This window comes from Mya arenaria, chromosome 7 (genome assembly GCF_026914265.1).
Source record: "Mya arenaria isolate MELC-2E11 chromosome 7, ASM2691426v1".
NCBI lineage: Eukaryota > Metazoa > Mollusca > Bivalvia > Myida > Myidae > Mya > Mya arenaria.
Genome location: NC_069128.1, coordinates 58,117,686 through 58,139,635, shown reverse-complemented (window position 1 = coordinate 58,139,635; position 21,950 = coordinate 58,117,686). Strand labels below are relative to the sequence as shown.

The window sequence follows — 21,950 nt, the reverse complement described above, 5'->3', positions numbered from 1 at the left end:
ATCAGATAGCAGTTTATCATATTTATGTTAAAAAAATGATGTTTTATGGCTAAAAGCATTACGAACAATTTAATGTAAATGAAATTTTCGGCACTTTTACATTTCTGATAGGTTCTATTGTGAATTATCTAATATGACTGAATTAAAGGAATGATAACCAAATCAGCAGATTTTGAGACAATTTTGTGTCTTAACTGACAATCTGTAAGAGTGCAGCTTTAAGTGTTGATCTAAAGCTTCATATACACATTGTTATATTGTCAATAACTGTTTAAAAGGTCTCATGTACTAAATAAGATAATAATTTTCATACAATATCTAAAATTGATCAAAATAAATAAAGTACCATTATACCTATTTCTTAAAAGTGCCGTTTCTCATCTGACAATACCATTCAAAGCCATCATTTCAACTATGAATTTATTTTTAACTTTCAACTTTTCTATAGCATATGCAACAAAATATACCAAAAATACAAGCCATGAACAATATGATTGTTCAACTTGCATTATCTTTGACCTTTTGAAACGACCATTTTCCAGTTTTGTCTATTTGTAAGTTATGCCCTGAGGAATAAAGTATGACTGTATGAATCATAAAAAGCAATAAAAACACTAAAAATATGCCCCAACCCCTGTAATTTCTAATACAGTAGTAAAATCAAGAAATTAAACATTTAGAGCTGCACTCCCACAGATATACCGTTTTCACAACTTTTTTTGTTTTTGAATGAGCAATTTTTTGCGTAATTATCTGCAAACCAATGATAAAAGATTGCTGACAAAAGATCAGATCACAGATTTCATATTTCCGTTCAAAAATTAATGTTACTAACGGTTTAAGAAAAGTGCATAAAACATCAATGTTTTAACTTAAATAGAAAAATCTGCCATTTAATTTTTCGCAAAAATTGGATGGTTCCAATCCAAGACATAAAATGAGAAAAGTTGTCAAAACGTCCAAAATGTGAGAGTGCAGCTTTAACGTTTGAAAGTAACTCTGTTTGCCTCGTGCCCCTAAACAGGGTTTAATTATATTATATGCCCAGTGGGTTTGTCCCTGTATATTTGATTGTATGATTGCAGTAATGGATACTGGTCTAATTATCTTCTGACAATTTTTCACCAATTTTAAAGAAACAGAAAACACATATTAAGCTCATATAACGCTGTACAATTTAATCTCATTCATTAGGATGAGAAAAATTCCCTAAAAATATTAATTGTGGAAACATATCTCATTTAAATACATACAGGAAATGGCGACATCATTTACCCTTTAGTATGAAAAATGCAGTTTCCTGATATTTGAATAGCGGTTCTTTATTTAAGCATCTCAATTCATTCAACATACACATAGTATGTATCAAGTTTCAAAGGAAACCAAATCATCGTAACGATGGTTTTCAAAGCAAATATTCACACTCTTGACAAACTTCTTTTCCTAGTTTCAACTTTTGAGACTTTTTGATGAGCCTGCACCTTCCCCCTCTTATGCTGTGGCTTCAAGCAATAAAGCTACCAGCTCAAGTTGCACAACTGGTGAACAAGACTGCTGATAGTCGACAAACTGCACACCTGATGCCATGATAAATCATGTCCATCGACTTCCAGAATGAAGAAATGACGCAGCACAGAATTGATTTCAATTGGACCTCTCTGTACTTTCATCCCCTTGTTGTAGTCAAAGACTATATCTAAGTGTGCAGTGCGGGATCTTGAGAAGCTTTCTGCTCCTCTGATGAAGTAAGTTTGGCAGAGTGTGAAACTCCTGTCTACTCATATGCCTGGACACATGTGATCTATGTCTTCTTGTGTGTGCCCAACCATCACCTGAAATTTTTTTAGAGGAAGTTAGTGCTTGATTACAAGTACAATGTGACAAAACAAGGTCTTTCATTTATGCCACCAAGAACTAGTATTCCAAGTTTCATAACTCGTATGTTAACTCAAAGCAATTGAGCAGAAACTGTTTGGTAATTAATTTTAAGTCACTGCTTCCACTTATACTATCAGTAATATTGAACGTGAACCGACTGACCCAAATGCTATTCTAAATAATTTTTATGTGCAGAAACCTTAATCCTATTGACACAAAAGTAATCCAATAGTATGTCTTCACAAAACATTCTACAACAATATTTTGTCAATTTAACTCAAAGATTGATTATTGTTTTTTTGTCAGACAAACACAGAGATGGCCCTATATCGCTCACCTGATTTGAGAAAGGATTCTAACTTAGTTATTGTTTGGACACTAACTGGACACTTTTGGTCTGACTTTATAATGCTGCTGGTGAAAATATTAAAAGTCCCTAAATAATGGGCTTACAAAAACATGAAATAAAATGTATTTGTTTAAAAATTACAAAGGGCCATAACTCTTACAATATTTAAGTTTGTATTGAGCAGAATAAAAGGCTTTGCCTAAAATACAAACTTAAAACTATATTTACAAGTAAAACAAAACAAGAGCACCGCGAAACGGAGCATTATACGCCCGAAGAAGATTCGGCTAGAGGTCCTTTTAATGTAGTGATGATTTGTATAAAGTTATTTGAAAAATCGCTTTATTAGTTACCAAGTTATGGCCCGGACACGGAATTGCTAACGGACGAGTAACAAAGATGTGGCCCGGACACAGAATTGCTAACGCCCCCCCATGGTGATTCTAGTCTTTGAGGTATGGACCTGGAAATTGCGCGCGACACATCCTTTTAATGTAGTGATGATTTGTATAAAGTTATTTGAAAATTGCTTTATTAGTTACCAAGTTATGGCCCGGACACGGAATTGCTAACGGACGGACAGACGGACGGACGGACAGACAGACAGACGGACAGACGATGGAGGCCATAACATAATACGACCCCTTCGGGCGTATAAAAATCTACAAATATGTTTTTTGTATCTGGTTTTTGAGAGAGAATGATCGGAAGAAAACATCACACATTCACAATCATATTAAAAAATAATTTAGTTTTTTTTTTAAATTATATTCTATTTCAAAAACACTGCAAAAGACAAGACACTTACGTTTCAATTTCTTGATTTAATACATTGATGATTATCAATTCTTATGAAGCGAGATGGGTCTTACACTCTGACCAGTGCTACGTGCAGTTATTACCTTTCTTAAAATTCTCCTCTTGATCTGAGCCACGCCAAAATGATGGGAGATGCTTTTGTTGTATTTTCCATCGGAATGTATAGCACCTCTGTGTTTCTGTTTGTCTCCTGAAATAGTAAAAGTTTATTAATAATAATCACAATAATAATAATCAGTGACTTTTACTGAAATTATTTTCACCGATTGTGCCTTGCACATTGGGGAACAAAGTTGACTTCTGAGGAGAAGATTTTTCCATATAGACATATAACAAAAAGTAGCTCCGCACCCTGGAGCAATGTTTTTTATGAATCAATATCCGGTGAAGAAAATTCATACAGGGTATTGAAACATTTTTTTGCTTCAAATGAAGACTTTTAAAAAAGATAACTTAACTAGCTCTTCATCATATTAAATAAAAATTAGCAGTCTATGCCGCACACGGAGCCCCGCAATTTGATCTTTTACCATAGTTTGATTGAGAGTTAAGTTTCACATCGACAAGTCTTTACAGGTCTATTAAAGCTGCACTCTCACAGATTGAACGTTTTGAAAAAGGTTATAATTTTTATCTTGGAATGAACCAATGTATGCAAAATGCATGGAAACCTGTGATATAAGACGGCTGACAAAAAATGTCTTTGAATTCCCGTCAAACATGTCCGAACCAAATTCAAACTTTGGATAATCACTGTGATTCACGATGAAATTCAGCACTTCTTGCCCAGTATATATACGTTTACTTTAAGCGGAAGGCAAATTAAAACAAACACATTTGTCCGAAAATTAATCAAGCTTTAAATGGTAGTAGAATTGTCATTTGTTCATGTAATTTTCAAGAATCAGGAAAGGAAATAAATGTTCTCATGTTGCCAATTTAGTCTCAATCATCTAGGCGCTTGTATCCAGATCTATATCGTTCATTGACTCTAATTAGAGCGGCTTCATGATTGAGACTAGCCGGTTCTTTGATAATTGTTACGATCGAACAGTGGTTGAAAATGTAAAGTGAGACCAGTTTTTTACCTGTTATTGAACAAACTGTTATGTTGGCAGGACTGTCCTCCTCAGCAATGCAAAGAACAGCAATGACTGGCTGGCACTCTGTAAAATGGCGATTAAAACATTATGTCCAATTAAAACTGTCCCATTCTAAACAATCCATCAGCAATATATATAAATGAGCTGCGCCATGTGGAAATGTGTCTTGGGAAGTTGACATCATTCCATGTAATGATGTCATAAAGATGAGCAGAAGACATTACTTACTATGCAGTAAAAGTTCTTACTTTAACAGTAAAGATATCTTTTTTTGAGGAAATTAATCAAAGTGAGCTCTTTTATGTCATGTTTCTACAGTACCGTAGGTCTTGTACACATCTATGTTACATATATAAATAATAAACAGGAATAAAATGAGGAGTTGTGTACACCCTAATTCCTCCTTATGTACTGTGTAACTCAAAAAAAACAATTCATAATTCTAGTAAAAACAATCCATAATTCTAGTAAATCTCTAGAATTCCCTTACTTTTCTCGCTGTACAAAAATGAATGAGGAGTTGCAAACAAGCAGGGCCATAAAACTTTTGCCATTTAAACTGTACCACAACAGCAATTTAAAGACAGTGATACTCATTGATGGAATAGGCACTTAGACAGCTACATTTTCTGAGAAATGGAGATCAGACTAAATTCTCCAGAGATAATTTATAGCTTTATTTGAAATAAAGAACATGTTACAGTGTTTATGTTAAACTTGTTACTTATCCCTGATAACACAATCATTACCTTCAAAATGGTGATAAAATAAAAACAAATATACCTTATTAAACACTGTTTACTAATCACATCTGTACCCCCCCCCCCCCTCCCCCTTCTTACATACCTAAGCGGCTCTTACCGAAGTAAAGAATGAAAGGTCCACAAGGCCAATTATAAACCATGAACCATGAGAATCCTGTTTACTAATTTGATTTTAAATCACCCAAAAGGCTTTCTACACATAATGGTTCCTTAATTTAAATCTAGCCTCCAAAGTTGTGATTTCATTGAAAGACTTGAGATACCTTATTTAAAAAAATGACGAAAGGAAAGCTTAAACGCAGAAGTCTGGACGGGTATACGAGCCTGGAAATAAATACACAAAAGCTCACCATGCTGCTAAGGATTCTTATATAATTCCCGGCCCAAGTTCAGCTGGAGATGTTGATTCCACACGGCTGGATAACCGGCCCAGTGCACCCAAGCTTGGCAGTATCTGCAAGAGGAGGGTGTATATCTGGGAAAACGCATTTATAATCAATTTGCGAAAGTTCTTATCCGCCATAAGTAGTGAACATGTATGTGGCTTATAGATTATCTGAAATGAAGTTTAATAAAGGAGACAAGGTTCGGTCTGGGATCTAAACCTGGATTTTGATGCTGAAATTGTAAGTTTTGTTCAAATGAAGTATAAACTTAAAGTGAGTACAGAGATATCTTGAAGCCCAGATTTATCACTTACCTGAAGTTTGTAGGGCTACAATTTGCTGTAAACTGCAGGAACTGTCCCCATGAGCCTTTTGTCTGTTAGGGGAATGGTGGCTTAGGTGATTGGTGGTACCACTCTGCATTTCTTATCCACACACAACACAGTGTATCTGAAAATGACAGAGAATGGCCATGCACTTATGAAAGCTATGCTAGAAATACGCCGTTATGAGTGTATCAGATGACATTTCCACACAGAAATTGTGAGGCCACCAATACAGCAGTACTGACATCAATGACGAAAACATATATATCTGTCATGGAGCTGTGCTGGTTCTGTGGCGTCAAAACCACTGCAACTTGGCAATTCACTAGAAACATCTTTTCAGAAAAAAGAAACAACCAATACTGGGTAGCCTTTGTCACCCAGTGAACACCCAGAGCATCTTGTTACTTTGAGCATCTATTTACTTAGAAGTACAATGTAGCGTCATTAAGATCTCAAATTAACAAAAAAGTGTATCCGAAAGCTTTAAATACTGAACGAAGTGTAACTTTGAGGCGGGCTGCGAGCAAATACTTTCAAGGGCAGAAATCTCCCAGAAGTTTGAAAAAGATTATGCAAAGCTCTAGCTTGATGATTTTGGCCCAATTTCAAATTGTTACTCAGTAACACGACGGCGTAAATTTAATCAAACATCAATATAGTTACACAGGAAAATAAGAAATAGCTTTAAACTCTCTCACATTCATGGCAGAGTGTCTGGTGACGGTTAAACATTCAGCCTGGTGGCTGGGGTAACATATCTAAATCCCTAAATGGATGATCTGATCCCAGCCAACAGATCAGCGAAACACGAATTGTATTGCTTGTCCAGGTGGGGGGGGAGGGGGGTCCCAAGGATATCTTGACGCAACTTACCATAGCCGCCTTGCGTTTTTGTTCACAAAGCCGGCACACACAGTTCATTCTCAGTTTGCATGTTGTGTACTGAAAAGTTCCAGCTTTCCATGACACTCGCAATAAACCTATCCATGAATTAAAACAAATTAACAGATAACTACCAGGTAATTATGGAAATATAAATGTCATTTTTTACTTAAATTATTGATAAATACAACTTATATTGCAGTCAAACTGGATAAAATATCAGGAAAATATGTCCTGTTCCAAAAACTGTGTTTTGAAGTTGCAGACAATAGTCCAAAGACCAAGAATTTAAGTGTTCAGACAGGGGCAGGCAAATCTTAAAAAAAAAAATCAAAATTTTAAAACTTAAATAAAACTAAAATTATACAAACCTTATATAAATCATGTGTTAACTTGAAAATACATACAAGAATACAATGTACACATAATCAAATGCTACCTCAGAGAATCATTTTTTTCAAGAACTACTTAAAGGGGTACTGCAACCCGCAAGCCTTTCGTTGTGGGCCGACACCTTTAAACCTCTTTCCCGCACATTAATTAAACACGTCTTATGTTTTGTCAGTGCCGGTTTTGATGACCAGTATAAATCCAAAAGCAGTTTTTCTGCCAAAATTTACCCAAATGATTTGGATGAATGCTTAACAAGAAAGTGCAGTGTACACAATCAAATAAAGTATTTAGTGTTCCAGCAATAATGAGCAATCTGAAATCTGACCCCTTACATTCCTTAAATATTCACAAAGTGTTAAGTTTTTGTGTTTGTTATCTTTTTATGATTCAAATGGTAAAAAAAATGGTGCAAATGTGAGAAGCTCTGAAGAAGAAAACTGATATTTTAATAGAAATAGTGATGAAATCACTGACATTATGTTTACTTAGCAACTAAAGCAACAGACCAACCAGACCTACCAGTATGCTAATCTATATTTAACTGCTAAATTTTAAAAACCCAAAACATACAAGATAAGATCTGTGGCGCAGTTGTTTACATTGTGTGATTTAAATGCATATATTTTTGTTGGTGATTAGTTTAAATCCAACTGAAGCAATCTCTTATCAATATAAACCTTAGTTCATCCAACAAATTAAATATTTGAATGTTAGATGATTTGTTTTCAGAAGATCAGCAATAATGTTTTTTCTTTATTTGTCTCAATGAAAAATGTAATGTTCAAGTTTATAGGCGCTGTTTTATCTGAGAATTTCCCTGGGTGTGAACCGCTTACTGTGTCCAAGTTATCCAAGCTGGATCTAAGACATTACTACAATATGGGCAATTTGCTCTGCCATTTTTATAGATAATACCCGGTAGTGTATTCCAAAGGCATTCTATTGGTACATTGAACTCACAACAATATTTGAACTCCTGACGTCCAGCACCGCTGTCAGATTATCTAATCCAACCACTATGCCATTGCATGCTCTTTACTGAACGAAAGATAAATGAATACTCACAATTTTGAACAGTATTTTTTTGGTCACAGATAGCAACCTTTTAACCCCACTTAAAACCTGTCTTCCCTATTTGGCAAACAGAGAATTTTTAGAAAATTTGTTATCTGATGATCCTGTAAATTTTGTGTGGATTGACTAAATACTGTTCGAATTTAGCAAATCAAAACTAACATTTTGGGTTTATTCAGTGTAGACCCTAAAATATCAATTTTGATTTATAAGTATGTAGGTTTGTTTAAAAGCTCAGTACAGTTTACTTTACTTGTTAAGTTATCCAATTTCTGTAAAAAAATATTACTAAACTTGACTATTAAATACTGAAGGGGGGCGTGTCGTAAAGTTAAGAAAAAATCCAAATAATGCAACAGTCAATTGCAGCATGGGCCCCCAAGATCCTGCTAATAGCGGGGACTTTGACTTTCGGTCCAGCCAATCCCAGGTAAAATTCCCGCTCTGCACAGACAAACAGCTGGTAAAAGCCCTGTCAAATGAATTATGATCATTTCGTAACCGCTCATTGTTGGTCATTTCGTAACCATTGTGTTAGTCAATTCGTAACCGTTAAGAAATCGAATGGTCAAATCTTAACCGTTGACTCCTATAATTATGAGGAATTAATTTAATACCATTTGAATTTACAAAATAAGTTTACTGTAAGTATAAAACATAAAAATAACAACATAAACAAAGTTAAATCTAGTAGTTGTATTCCTTCTTTATTCCTAATAATGTAGTGCGATTTGCCAATAAACTCTGAAACTATGACAAATAGAAACATTCACACCAGCTATTTTTTTATGTTGCGAAGGAAATATTATAAGCAGGCTGAATATTAAATGTAATAATTTTTTAATTCATAGATGTTCTACCATTGAGAGGAATTGTGACCTTAAGCCAATATATAGACCATATAACTTTAGAATTTCTTTTTTATTAAATTGCATAGAAGTATTGTAAAATGTAGTGAGTTTGCCGAATGAGATTATGCGCTTTTTATATGCTTATTGTATTAAAAATGTGCCGATATGTTTAATTTTGTATCTTGTTATTGGAAATTAATACCATAAGGCCAAATTAAAAAATAGGTGTGTTTCAGGTAACACTGCTAAAAAAATAGGGTAGGTAGGTCGGAATATTTTTTTATTTTTTTATTATTTTTTTTTGATAACCTTTCGAATACCGCTACCGTACATCGACGCGCTACCGTAGCCGCCTAATGCAGACCAATTTTTCAAGGGTGCTGGTTACCGCTACTGTTTTACTGTAGGAATACTGTAGACGACTGAAACGTACTGAAAAAGTAGGTACGTCCAGTTCCACAGCCGCAAAATGCACATTTTCCACAAATTTGTGGTACGTTTTTCATTAAAATAAGAAGGATTGTGAATTTTAAAAACAGCATTAATACGCTATGGTACTTTGTCTTAGAAACAGTTACTACACTACGGAATTTCTTTCAAATATAATAACCATGCAAAAATAAGCAACGGTATTTCTTTAAAAATCGTCATTCAACATTATTCGCCTCTGGCATTTGTAAATTTGCTTTAATAAAACAGCATTCTTATGTTTTTCCTCTTGTATCAGAAGTACGCTGTGGTATCACTGTTAAATTTAAGAAATGAGCAAAACTGCGCAGTGGTATTACTGTGTTATTTGTTTTACGGACTGTGTGTTAACTTCGATAAGGTAGACATTTCATGTTTGAATTAAACTAAATCAGTCACTTAAGTGCACTCTGGTAGCGTTCTTGAATCTAGAAGTATGCAAAACTACGCAGCGGTATTTCCTGTTTAAACATTATACGTAATCAACATAACACAACCCATTTCAAAAGCGACGTTGCCTTTGAAGGTCATTTAACGCTAGTTACGCTTCCTTTTAAAACTGTTAAAATATATGCTATAACTTTCTTATAAATCCAACCGGACATCTATTACGTGATCGCTATAAAGTTATCATGGAAACCATAGTGACTGCAAATATATCAACAGAACATCCATTACAAAATAGCTGTCACAGTTGCCATGAAAAGCACTGCAATAGACAATAAACCAACCGACAAATATCACAAGGTCGCATCAAGGTTACATTGAAACCACAGTGACCCCTGTTATGAAAGTTGTATGGGAAAGGAGCATGACTTTATACAACATGCTCAATACATATCTGTTGATGAAGCAATGATCAAATGTCATGGTCACCATTCAAGAAATGTTGGTGCTCCGTGTGCCATGGGGTATCTCAGGAATTACCAGGAGTACTTAAGTCGAAAGATAGAAGTAGGGTTTACTCAAATAGTTGTAGAGAACTGAAGAGAAAACATCACAGGATGATCATGTTGTATTTTCCGACAAGTTTAAAACATCAGTATCTCTGGCGTTTGGAAAAAAATCTATACATTCGTGTCACGCATTAAACACCGGAAGGACATATTGGTCAATCGCAAAATCAGTCCACGAAAAGCGATGGCAAAGTTAGGATGCTCAGCAGAGGGGAACACATGGCATGAAATATTTCGGACCGGAAGCTTATGTCCACTGCATGGGAATAATCAAAACATGTGTGCAACCCGATGACATTTTTCAATCCTATTATAAATAGCCGACAGAACAAGGTTTTGACGGAAGATGTAAATACAAAATGAAAGTGGGAAAAACATGCATCAAAGTTATTTTTAATTAAAAAAGAACATGGGTGTTGTAGACAGTCAACATTTACACTGTACCAACACAAAGTGCTTATTTGTGGACCTAATTTGTGTGGTTTGCCGTGGACTTCTCGCTTATGATTCATCATGTATAAAGCGTCAACCCTTCGGCTACCTATAAGCTGTTTGAGAGAATGGTAATTCTTTTTTTACAGTATATTACAAACATGCTGTAGAATGTTAAATAGTAACCATAATCAGGTTTAATAACATATTGATCATTGCATGTACCACCAAAATTAAACATGAACAACATCTTTTAAAACCAATCAGCTGTTTAATGGTTTATGTTTCTGTTGTTAGGTTGCAGAACAACTTATCGGAGGGAATAGCGCACGTATAAGGAAGTCCAAACAAACAAGCGACATTTTTTAACTTGACCTCTTTGGCAATGTGCAGTGCAGGGTCAGCTTGCACGAGTATATTTCTAATGTTTATAAAATAAAACTCAAATGAAATTTTATTAAAGTGAATGTTTTATTTCGTATCGTGGCATTACCTCTATGAAAGGCCGAATGGAGGTCAAGTCCAACAAGACTATGGTTCCAGAAACACAGAGGAACGGGAAACAACAGCTCATGTATGTTAAACATTTTCAATAATATATGTTTTTTTATATAATTGCATTTTGAAATGACCCTTAAATCGAAACAATGAACGGCCTCTGAAGTTCATGAAAATGCATACATTAAATTATTTCTACTGTTTAATGGCACATCTTGAATTTCAGAGTCTAGTACAAGAAAGCGCCGTTTAGATCAATCATGTATTGAAATAAATTTTCAATATAGTATTGATGAAATAATCATAACAAAATGTTGTTCAGGTGTCAACCTTTTGTTCCTGAAGGGACGAATAATATTTGTTTTAATGTTTTTTAATAGAATTTAACATTTTATGCTTAAAATGAGGACATATTTTTCGAAATTATACATATACAATGCAATTGTTGCTAACAACGTGTCTTTATAACAAATATTCATCAATATGTGATTTCTTTTTACAGACCGATGATATTGCATTGCACAGAAACTCCACTAGACTCTGTTGCCGTTTCGTTAATCGCATGCTGTGATTATACTGGTGTTGTTTCCCGTGACAAATCTTGCGATATTTTTAGCAATATAATAGTTACAGTCAAATACTTTGATTTATGTTTTGGTCTATGTTTTTTCTATTATATAATTATGTACATGTGTTCTTTGTTGATAGGAGAAAAAATATTATCATTATTGATTTTCGTCATGTTTGATTTTATCCCTATGTATTCCCCAAGTTCCTATGATGTAAATAAAGTATATATACAGTTTATAACCTTGATGTATGAATGAATTGTGAATCCGTATTTGGATTTTAGTCCTATTAGTATACATTTATATAGGAAATGAATGAACATGTGTGTAAAATATCATGATAGAGAATTGTTATTTTAATTCCTTTCTGATTTATTTGATAAAAAAACATATTGTTTTGTAATCACTCTATGCATGTGTAAATACTAAAATAAACAAAAATATGTATAAAGAATGAAAACTACAGGGACAAGCCCATTAGTTGAACAGTAAAAAATAGGCCCTGTTAAGGGGTACACGTCAAGGACCCAAACAACAATGAACTAGAGACACAAACATTGTTACACCACTTCTTAAATCATAATTTTCACTTTTTGTTTTATTATTGAATTTTACATAGAATGACACGTGCCTGGAAAACTGTGATTATATGATGTCTGCATTAAAATTAAGCACGGCTAAAATAGCGTATTTATACATACATAGTTTAGTCACACATGGCATTCCAGAGAGTGTTTATGTTGATTGTTTTTTTTTAATTTACTCCGATTCAAGCACACACATGCATAATATGATTGAAACAATAAAAAAAATCGCAACGTTGCCTTACAAACATCTTTTCAAGCATTGCACTTTTGAAATATTTGGAAAACCTTTTTCTACTACTGTAGTACAAAATTGCTGTTTTAGAAATATCAAATACTAGCCGTAGCGTATTTATGAGGAAAACAACAGACATAAATATCGAGTTACTACAAAAGTTAAAACTGCCATAGTGTATCTATGCATGCACACGTGGTATAATTCCAAGATTGATCATAACATTAAACGTCTCCGGCAATTTTGAAATACATATACCTGAACTGTTTGTACTAGAACTACCAGAGTGTACTAATGCATAATATTATCCTTTATGTGCTTAACAAATTGTTCAAAGAAGTAATTCCTATCTACAAAACTCGCCTATAGTAGTTTTATAAACATTAAAAAGTAGCCAATACCGAAGATGAAAATTACCACAACCTACATATCACAGGATTACCATTGCGCTGTTTTGCATGTGCGTTTACCTACTGATGATTGTCTTCAATCAAATTACTACAACACACGTCTACGGTTATTCCTACATTTGTTCAAAAATCATCATATCCGTAGTGTATTAATGAGAGTTTTGTATTTTTCCGAAGTCAACCAGAGCGTAGTTATGCCGAAATGTCATATATATTAATAAGTGAATATTTTAATTGCCGTTACATAATAAAGTCAATAAAATGCATTTTATTGTATTAATGTGTCTATTAAAGGGTTAAAGTAAAAGGAAAAATGTACATTTCCACTAGAACATAACCTAATTAGGGATAATGTATATGTCACTAATTCGTGAAATACAAACTTGATTTATAAGGGTGTGATGTTATATAATTTTATGTACTATATAATGTTTGTAATTAATTTCTTTAATTGTGTTATAAATATATACTGTTTCGAATTTGATAAACATTTTACCCAATTGCTAACGCATTTTAATCGGGAGATTTAAGTCTCTGCTTTTAGCAAAACATGTACAAGATTATAAAAATAAGCGGTATTCCCACGCTGTACGATAGCGGTAATCAGAAGCCGAAAATTTGAGTACGATTTACACTGCTGTGGTAGTTCGCCGGTGAATGATAGAGGTAATGGGGACACCCGAATTTAGGGTCTGCATTAGGCGGCTATGGTAGCGGAAAGGATATATTGATTTCAGTAACTGTTGACTCAGAAAGTAACAAAAATAAAAGTCATCAATTTTCAGGTTTATCAGTAGTTTTTAAACATGCTTCAAAGGAAACATTCTTTATTTGTCTGGTTAAATACTTTTGACAATGATGGTTGGATTTCCACTAAGTTATGGTACACCACTCTGCTATTATTTGAGACTTTCCAGGAACGGTTTTACTTTTCTTTATGCACCTGTTTGCTTTCAATCACCCTCTGTAGAATACTAACCTCCCTGAAACATAATTACATGAAGAGTGGGACAGCAAATTTACTATATAAGCCATCAGCCAAGAAAACCTCAATGCTGTCAAGAGGACCTGGGCGTTCAGGTTTGAAGAACAAGTAACATGCAGGTTTTATTGCCAAAATTGCACACTTAAGTCTGACATATCAATCCGAAAGTCAGTATCTGACACATTTGTATCTGACAAGAAAATATAGTTTAAGAATTGAAACATACCTGCCACACAAGCACAAACGTAATTCACCTTAAGAGTGCGGACATTCTATAAATTCGGACATCCATTATTATTTTCAAAAATAATTTATTTTAGGTACCTAATTTTCGGACACCAAAAGGACATCGACTGAACTTTTACAGTTACTAAGTCTCACAGACAAAAATTATTGATCTTTATCGTTACAATGCCTGGCTAGATTACCTAACCGTATACATCACTGTGATAAGTTAGTTGGTTACTACTCATCCTAAACAATTTATTGCCTGGTGAAAAGGATGTGTGATATATTCAATGGAGGATTAAAGAAACAACAAGGGCAATGCAGAGATTAAGAAAACACAGACATGACATGTTTGTAAAACGATCCGCCAATTAACTTTGAAACTTGTATCACACTTTTAATATAGACTTTATGAAGCAATAATCGTACAGTAATACTCATTGAAACATCAATCATGCCAAGAAATACCAGCCAATTTTTCCACTTTTCATTTCTACACAAGAGCCAATTTCAGCTACACATTAACCCCTAATTGACTGAGAATCTGACCATGTGTTTAATCATGTTTTCATATCTAGGGAGTTACTGTAGTTTGGGTCAAGATTTGGAAGAATGTATTTAATTTTGCCCAGAAAGACGTGAAGAAGTATCAAGTGTTAACTACAATTAATTAAAATTACAGAGTACTTAATTTAGTAAAACTTATTATTTACTTATTCTTAAACAAAAATATGATGTTTTTAATGAGTAACATTATCGTTTTAGACATATGACAGATGTTAATGAAAATGGTATGCTTAACCAACCGTTTTATTTGGAATGAAAATGTAACCTATATTACATTATATATGAATCTGGCCGTCTCGTAGGTCGAATTATATTTAAGGGTATGCTTTACTAAGCGTATGGATATTGATTTTAAAATGTCAGATTTATTGGGTTCACATTTTTTAACAAAAACACACACTCTTATTGTTCATTTTTAAAGCTTTGTTGTTGTTTTTTCACTGTAAAAAATATTGAGTTCGTAAGTATACGTATACACCATGGAAAATGGGAAATACAAACGAAACTTGAAAAAATATATCACATTGGCGAAACTGAATCTCCGAATGTTAAATTTACTTCAATTTTGTTCATATTATCATGAACACATGAGGCGGTTAAAATGCATTTTCGTATAACTGATTGGGATTTGTTTTTGCAATGTTTCAATCTAAAAAATTGCTTAGTTTTGTGTTCATCTGGCATTGTCTTCATACCGTGACCTGTGAAAGAACATGTTTTGACCGACATAAACTCACAACAATGGTCACTGTCCTTGAGTGACTCCTTTTCTGTAAAATATTGACCCACCCCCACCCCAAATAATAACATGACTCAGAACGATCGTTACTGTAAATAGGTATTTAACCCCACCGAACAGAACTGACTATGTTGGTCATTTAATATGTGTGCTCTTAAGTCTTAGTAATACAGGTGGTAATGCTGCAGCTATTGTTGTTGATACTACCACTACTGCTTCTGCTATTGCCAATGTCAACACCACCACCACAACACCACCGTCAGCACCACCACAACCGATGATGATGATGATGATGATGATGATGATGATGATGATAATGATGATGATGATACCCCTAAAACTACTGCCGCTCCTGCTGAATTGTTGTTGTTGTTGTTGCCACTTCTACAACAACAGCTACTACTATTCCTTCTACTAACTATCATATGACTTCTACTGATGCTGCTAATCTTGCGTTCGCAGATTCGCACCAAAAAAGTTTTCTTCTGTAACGAATCTCAGGACAATTATCTAGTGTTACGCTTTATCATAATTGTAAAAAAAAGTACCAAAATGTAAAAAAAAACTGTGTCGGAGACCGGGTTCTTCAGTTAGTAAGTTTCAATGCATTGTACACATCGATGCCAAGTTTATGTCAGTTTTCGAAAATTTTCTTTTTTTCCGCTATTTTATCATACGGAGTATAGCCCCTTTAAGCAGATTTTCGACATCCACAGATAAACAACTCCCCGGTATCATTTTCTTAAATATACATGAGTCATAACATTTTGAGCCGGAAGTTGATAAGTTTGACTGGGGTTTGTGATTCTATTTGTTTCCAAAAACTTCCTCACGCCGGCCAAATCCTAAGAGCCTCTTATAGAACAATACCGTACTCAAGTTGTTAAATTAAACGACTTGATTACGGTATTGTTCTATAAGAGGCTATTAGGATTTGGCCGGCGTGAGGAAAATATTTAGCTGTCGGGGAACTAAGAAATACAGTTAGTACATTTGTACTTGATGTTTTAAACATAATTAAACATAATAACAAGAGTGTGGTTTAGATAGTTAAATATTGTTATCAAGGAGATTGTTCATAAACAATATCAAAGATGTAATGCTTAGCTTAGTTAATTAATAATTATACTTTTTATAGTTAAGAAAATCATGTCAATACTTAATAATAAACTATTATTGAATTTTTATTTTTATTTTTGACAAGTGTCGTAATAAACAAAATGAGATGAAGCGTTAAATCTAAGAACCATGCACTATAGAAAGATTTTTCTGAAAAATGACCAAAATTATTGCTCCCCTGAATTTCATGCTGGTCGTAATGGCCATTAAATGAAATGAATTAGCTGTAACAGCAGATAACTGATAAAAATTTCATGGAGAACCAAGTCAGTCCTTTAACCCTTAGCACAAAACCACTGAATGGAACACAATGCATATGCTGCTAAAATCCAGGTATATGCTGGCATACAGGGGTTTCCTTCTTAATCGAAAATTGGATAGGATTTCTTGGCATGAAAACAATAAAGTCAACACATTCAATGATACAGGTAACTATTAAATGTGATGAATTAAAGTTATAAATGCAATACTCAAGTTACAATAAAAAAACACCAGACACATTAATCCTGCATAACAATATCCATGCTCTCCATGAGATCCTCGTGGGTATAACTGAGTTATGTGACGTCACACAATGGGACTGTTTGATCTGAAGCCGATAAAAGGTGTTTATTCATTTCAATGCATGTATAAAATGGTGTTGAATGGGATTTTAACTATCTTGATGAAGGAGCTACAGTGACTTATATGCGTAATAACCATTGATAACTACGGATAAATTAATAAGTGGTAACATGCAGACATGAAGAAAAAAGGCAGGTTTACCATACATGTAAATAAAATGTAAAAATGGTTATTTTCTATGAATTCGTAGAGCGAAAAATTAATTATTTTTAGGTGTCCGAACTCTTAGGTGAAGTACGGTAAATACATTCAAAAAATCCAACTCTAATATTGTCAACTTTACGTACATACATTTCGTAACAAAATCAAATTCTTTTCAGGGAAAAATAGGTTAGGGTCGGCGGGAAAAAAATAGGGTCGGTCGGGTAACCTGAAACAGACCTATTTTTTTATTTGGCCTAACTAATAATTTAAGGTTGTTTTTTGTCGGTTTCTGATATAAAGTATGCAGAATATGAATCAATTGAGAAAAAAACAGAACAAAATTTTGTTCGTTTTAAACAATTCAAACAAATATAGTCAATGAAATAGGTCAAGAATGATCATTTATGTAAACGTAATTTTACTCAAAAATACATTGCGCTCAGTCTTTAATTATTGTTTATAAGTAAGCAAAATGTAAGAAAATAATTAACATATTTCGGTAGTATAACAAATCATTTCTAATTTAGCACGATATATATATACTGTGAAATCATTAATGTTCGTGGGCATGAAATTTCGTGGTTTGCCGAAAAAAAACAATTTCGTGGGTACTTAAATTCGTGGATTTTCATTTTTGAAAAAAAAATCGAAGATGCGATCGTCCTAGATCGTCTGCATAATATCCACGCGCTGGCCCGTGATTTCCGTCTTCTACGTCACTCGGTTTATGACACTCGCTAATGTGGTACGACATGCCAATTAGTGCATATACCCATGTCACTTATCGATTAATTGGGAATAAAGGTAATAAAAGAAGATGTACCCTGATCATAAATACAGATAGGGGAAGCCATTTAATGCCAATTAAGAATTTTGCAAACTGTGAAAACACTGAAAAGGTGCGTATATTGTCACGTTCGGTGCTTAGTAACCTTCAATGTACTAGTAATCGATTAATTATTTCATTAAATAAAAAAATCGAGTACAGACACTCATCACGCACATCTTGTAAACTTGGAGATTTTCATTAACAGCACACGTTTAAACACGTGCTTATAACTGTCATTTGCTGCATAAAACACATTTAATTGATTTGGTTCATTATTTGTTAAAGGCAGTTATAATATATTAACAGAATAATGATCGTAAGTTATACAGTGAGACAGGTTTTAACACTGTATACTGCGACCTCTGTAAATAATATACTAGAGTATGTACGTAACAAGGCAATTGAAAAAGTGAATAAAGGGTTTATATTTCGTGGGATCTTGAATTCGTGGATCACCCAACCCACGAAAACCACGAACATTAATGCCCCACGAACATTAATGATTTCACCGTATCTAATAACTATTGAGTAACATAAATTATTGGCTTGTTACTAGTGAGAATTTGAGTAATGTCTCCCAATTGGTGTCTTGGTTGCTGTGCCATATACATCCAGGTTCGAACAATACACTTAACGAAGTGCTAAGTGTACTATTTATCACCTTGTTAAATGCTGGTTATTATATGAGCAATTGATAACTTGACAGTTACGAATTGACTAACAGAATGGTTACGAAATAACCAAGAGCAGCAGTTACGAAATGGTAAGGTTACGAAATGACCAGATCCCCGTCAAATGCCCCTGGGGACATCCTAGGTTAGGCCCATTCCCTGTTATCAGCGCAAAAACAATAACACCACATTCACTCAGCACTGCCGGTCCACCTGGAAGGTAAAAGCATGGCCCATTTCCCCTGCTATCCCCGGTATAAACAAGACCTGGGCGCCATTGTTACAATTGACTGGTGCATAACTGTGGCAGAATAAGGGAAATATTTTATTGTTGCATTTATTATCAAATATGAGAATTTAAGACACATGCAAAAAGCCACAATACGAATTGGTGGTAGTGTTCGTTCTGTTCTGCTATTCAAAGGTGGTGAGAATGACTAATGACATGACATTGACAAACAAAATGTAAGGCATAAATTTGTATCCTTTCGTCTTTTATTTATTAAAATCTAAGATGTTAAGGGAGCAAATCACTTTTTAGATTGGAACATACCAAATAATAATAAGCGACGATGTAGTGGTAAACCAAGTTTGCTAGAAATCAATCGAGTTTCTCCAAAATACAAGCAAAAATTACACCGGATGTTGATACTAGTGATTTAGTTTCGGATGAACAAAATCCGGATAAATCATTTGCTTTTCATCCAAAGGGTAGACGATTTATACAACTGTACAAAAGTCATAAAAATAAACAAAAAAACGTTGAATATGTATTTTAAACACTTACCAAGTTACCATTCTCTTTCCGTAAGAGATGAACGCCATACTGCATAATTGCACGGAGATGGTACCACGGAGATACCCGAAAATTTCCGTTATATTCCGGAAAGTTAAATTTCTGTATACTTGAAAATTTGGATGCTGATGGTACACGAAATATCGAATTTCCTCATTTCTGTTTTTTATGGAATGAAACTTCGGGATAATATACAATAAGCTTTAAATAAAGTAAAACAAATAAAAAATGCTTAGTATATAGCTATTTTTGACCAAAATTATGATTTTTTTCCCTGGTCGCCTTAATAGCTATTTTTATGGATACACAAATATACTAACACAAAAGTTTAAGAATATTTTTTTTAATATTAAAAGAGAATAATATTTAAAACAATGAAATGATCTCGTAAATAAACATTCAAGCTTATCAACTTACTGTCAATGGACCTTTTTATTGACATTTGATACATCAAATCTGGACTGAAAATATTAAGGAGACCAATTTTTGTCGCCTTAATCCAGCGGTCCCCATAATGCCTAGATTAATATATATATGGTCACCTTAATATCTGTAGTAGATATATATATATATATATATATATATATATATATATATATATATATATATATATATATATATACAGACGCGGTCAACATCTATGATTATGCTCTTGTGGCTGTGAATTTGGGCCAATGATGACAACCGGTTGCTTTTCATTGTCGTTCGCAGGAAGTTTTTTTATTCGTTTCATTCCATCTAACGACCTTTCACAAAGAGGCTGATGTAGGTGGCATAGTAAGAAGAACCTCGAATATTGTAAATATGCTAGGGTACAGGTCCTTGTTGGTCTGCTTCGTGGTATCTTGTAGTCAAGATAAACTTGCGGCTGCGATGCTCCATCTCACATTCCATTCTGTTTTAAATGTGTCAAATGTTTCGTGGCGATCAGGAGCCTTAGCAGCATAAATTGATGGCAGCATGTCATCCTTTCCAGTTTTGAAGGCAATACATGTTGTGCACTGTATCTGTCTTTGAAGACATTGAACAAGGTTATTCTCAGGATTGTCTCTGTTTTGCTGTCGACCAACTCTTCTTGGCATTGATGGTTGAATGTCGAAGCCGCAGCTTATATCCGTTGCTTTCATGCACATTCCATTCTACACATCAGGTTTCAAGTGTGTGGACGACTACGGGGAACGCATTTTGGAACGTTTTGAGTGCGCCGCATGTCTGAACCATCGCGTCACACATAACGAGCGAAGCTTAGTGCGCCGATTCATTTCCTCTTTCGTTGCGAGTTCTCTAGAAACCTCGTCCTGGAACGCTGCTAGACGATTTGCTGAAAACTTGAACAAGAATCCAATGTCCTGAACTGTGTCCATCATAGTTCGGACACTCGGATGGAAACTGGTACTGGAGGCATGATTGCCAAGTTCCTTCTAGCATTGTTGTTTGGTATCTTCATCTATTGAAGTCAAAGTGAGACTATCGAAAAGAGGATACGTAGGAGTATGTTCGGCAATATTGGCGCCAGACCGTTTACATTTTCAAATAATAAAGCGCCCGTAAACTTTAACCAAGCCAATTGGAAATGTTTAATGTACGGCGTAAACGCGCAGACTACTGATATGCAACTTCCGATTAATTATATACGAAACATTAACGTCGCGTGAAAATATACTTTAGATCGAAGGAAAACGATATATTTGAAATACCAGGTTTCCTATTTATTAAAGCGCATTTGTCGGAATTTCATATTTAGCCCCTCACCCTCCTATGCCTTCAGTTTTTATTGCAGATTTGCCATTTTTATTTTTTCGGTTTTTCTGAAAAATGTGTAGGCCGCGGCCTAAACGGCCTATAGGAAGCTACCCCCCTGTCAAGTATCATCTTTGAAGACCAATTTTTTTTTATCGCGTTAGTAACGCGATTGAAATTTAATTACGGCTGTGGTGTTGCGTGATTAGTCGATTGACATTATCACGTGATGTTATCAATGTATCCTTAACAGGTCAACATATCCTCCACTTTTGTTAACGTCCCGGATGCCGTAAGGAATAGCCATCTCTTTTCTATTTTTTTCTTGACTTTACCGGCGTGGGTTCGAACCCCACAAAAAACAAAATACTTTTTTATGCGATAACTGTATTCGTTTCTGCAGTTTCGATATAAACGCGCAAAATAATGATTAAATAAGTGTTTTCAGATGCATTATGGGAAAAACTAATTATTGGTCCAAAAACATGAGCGAGTCACTTTAATAGCGTAATGATCATATATCTAGAC

At 34.3% G+C, this 21,950-nt stretch overlaps 1 long non-coding RNA gene across 4 annotated transcripts; it reads right to left on the bottom strand.

Annotated features, from left to right (window-relative positions):
• Window positions 1-94: 94 nt before the first annotated feature.
• Window positions 95-19,861, bottom strand: LOC128240604 (uncharacterized). 4 transcript variants are annotated; one of them, XR_008262213.1, is made up of 6 exons: window positions 19,674-19,861; window positions 5,614-5,749; window positions 5,264-5,367; window positions 4,135-4,212; window positions 3,130-3,236; window positions 95-1,832 (listed from the first exon to the last, which is right to left on the bottom strand). It is a non-coding gene; the product is annotated as an uncharacterized LOC128240604 (long non-coding RNA). The 4 variants fall into 4 exon arrangements; XR_008262212.1 differs by lacking the exon at window positions 19,674-19,861 and adding an exon at window positions 6,502-6,598; XR_008262214.1 differs by lacking the exon at window positions 19,674-19,861 and adding an exon at window positions 6,327-6,402.
• Between the last annotated feature and the right edge of the window lie 2,089 nt (window positions 19,862-21,950).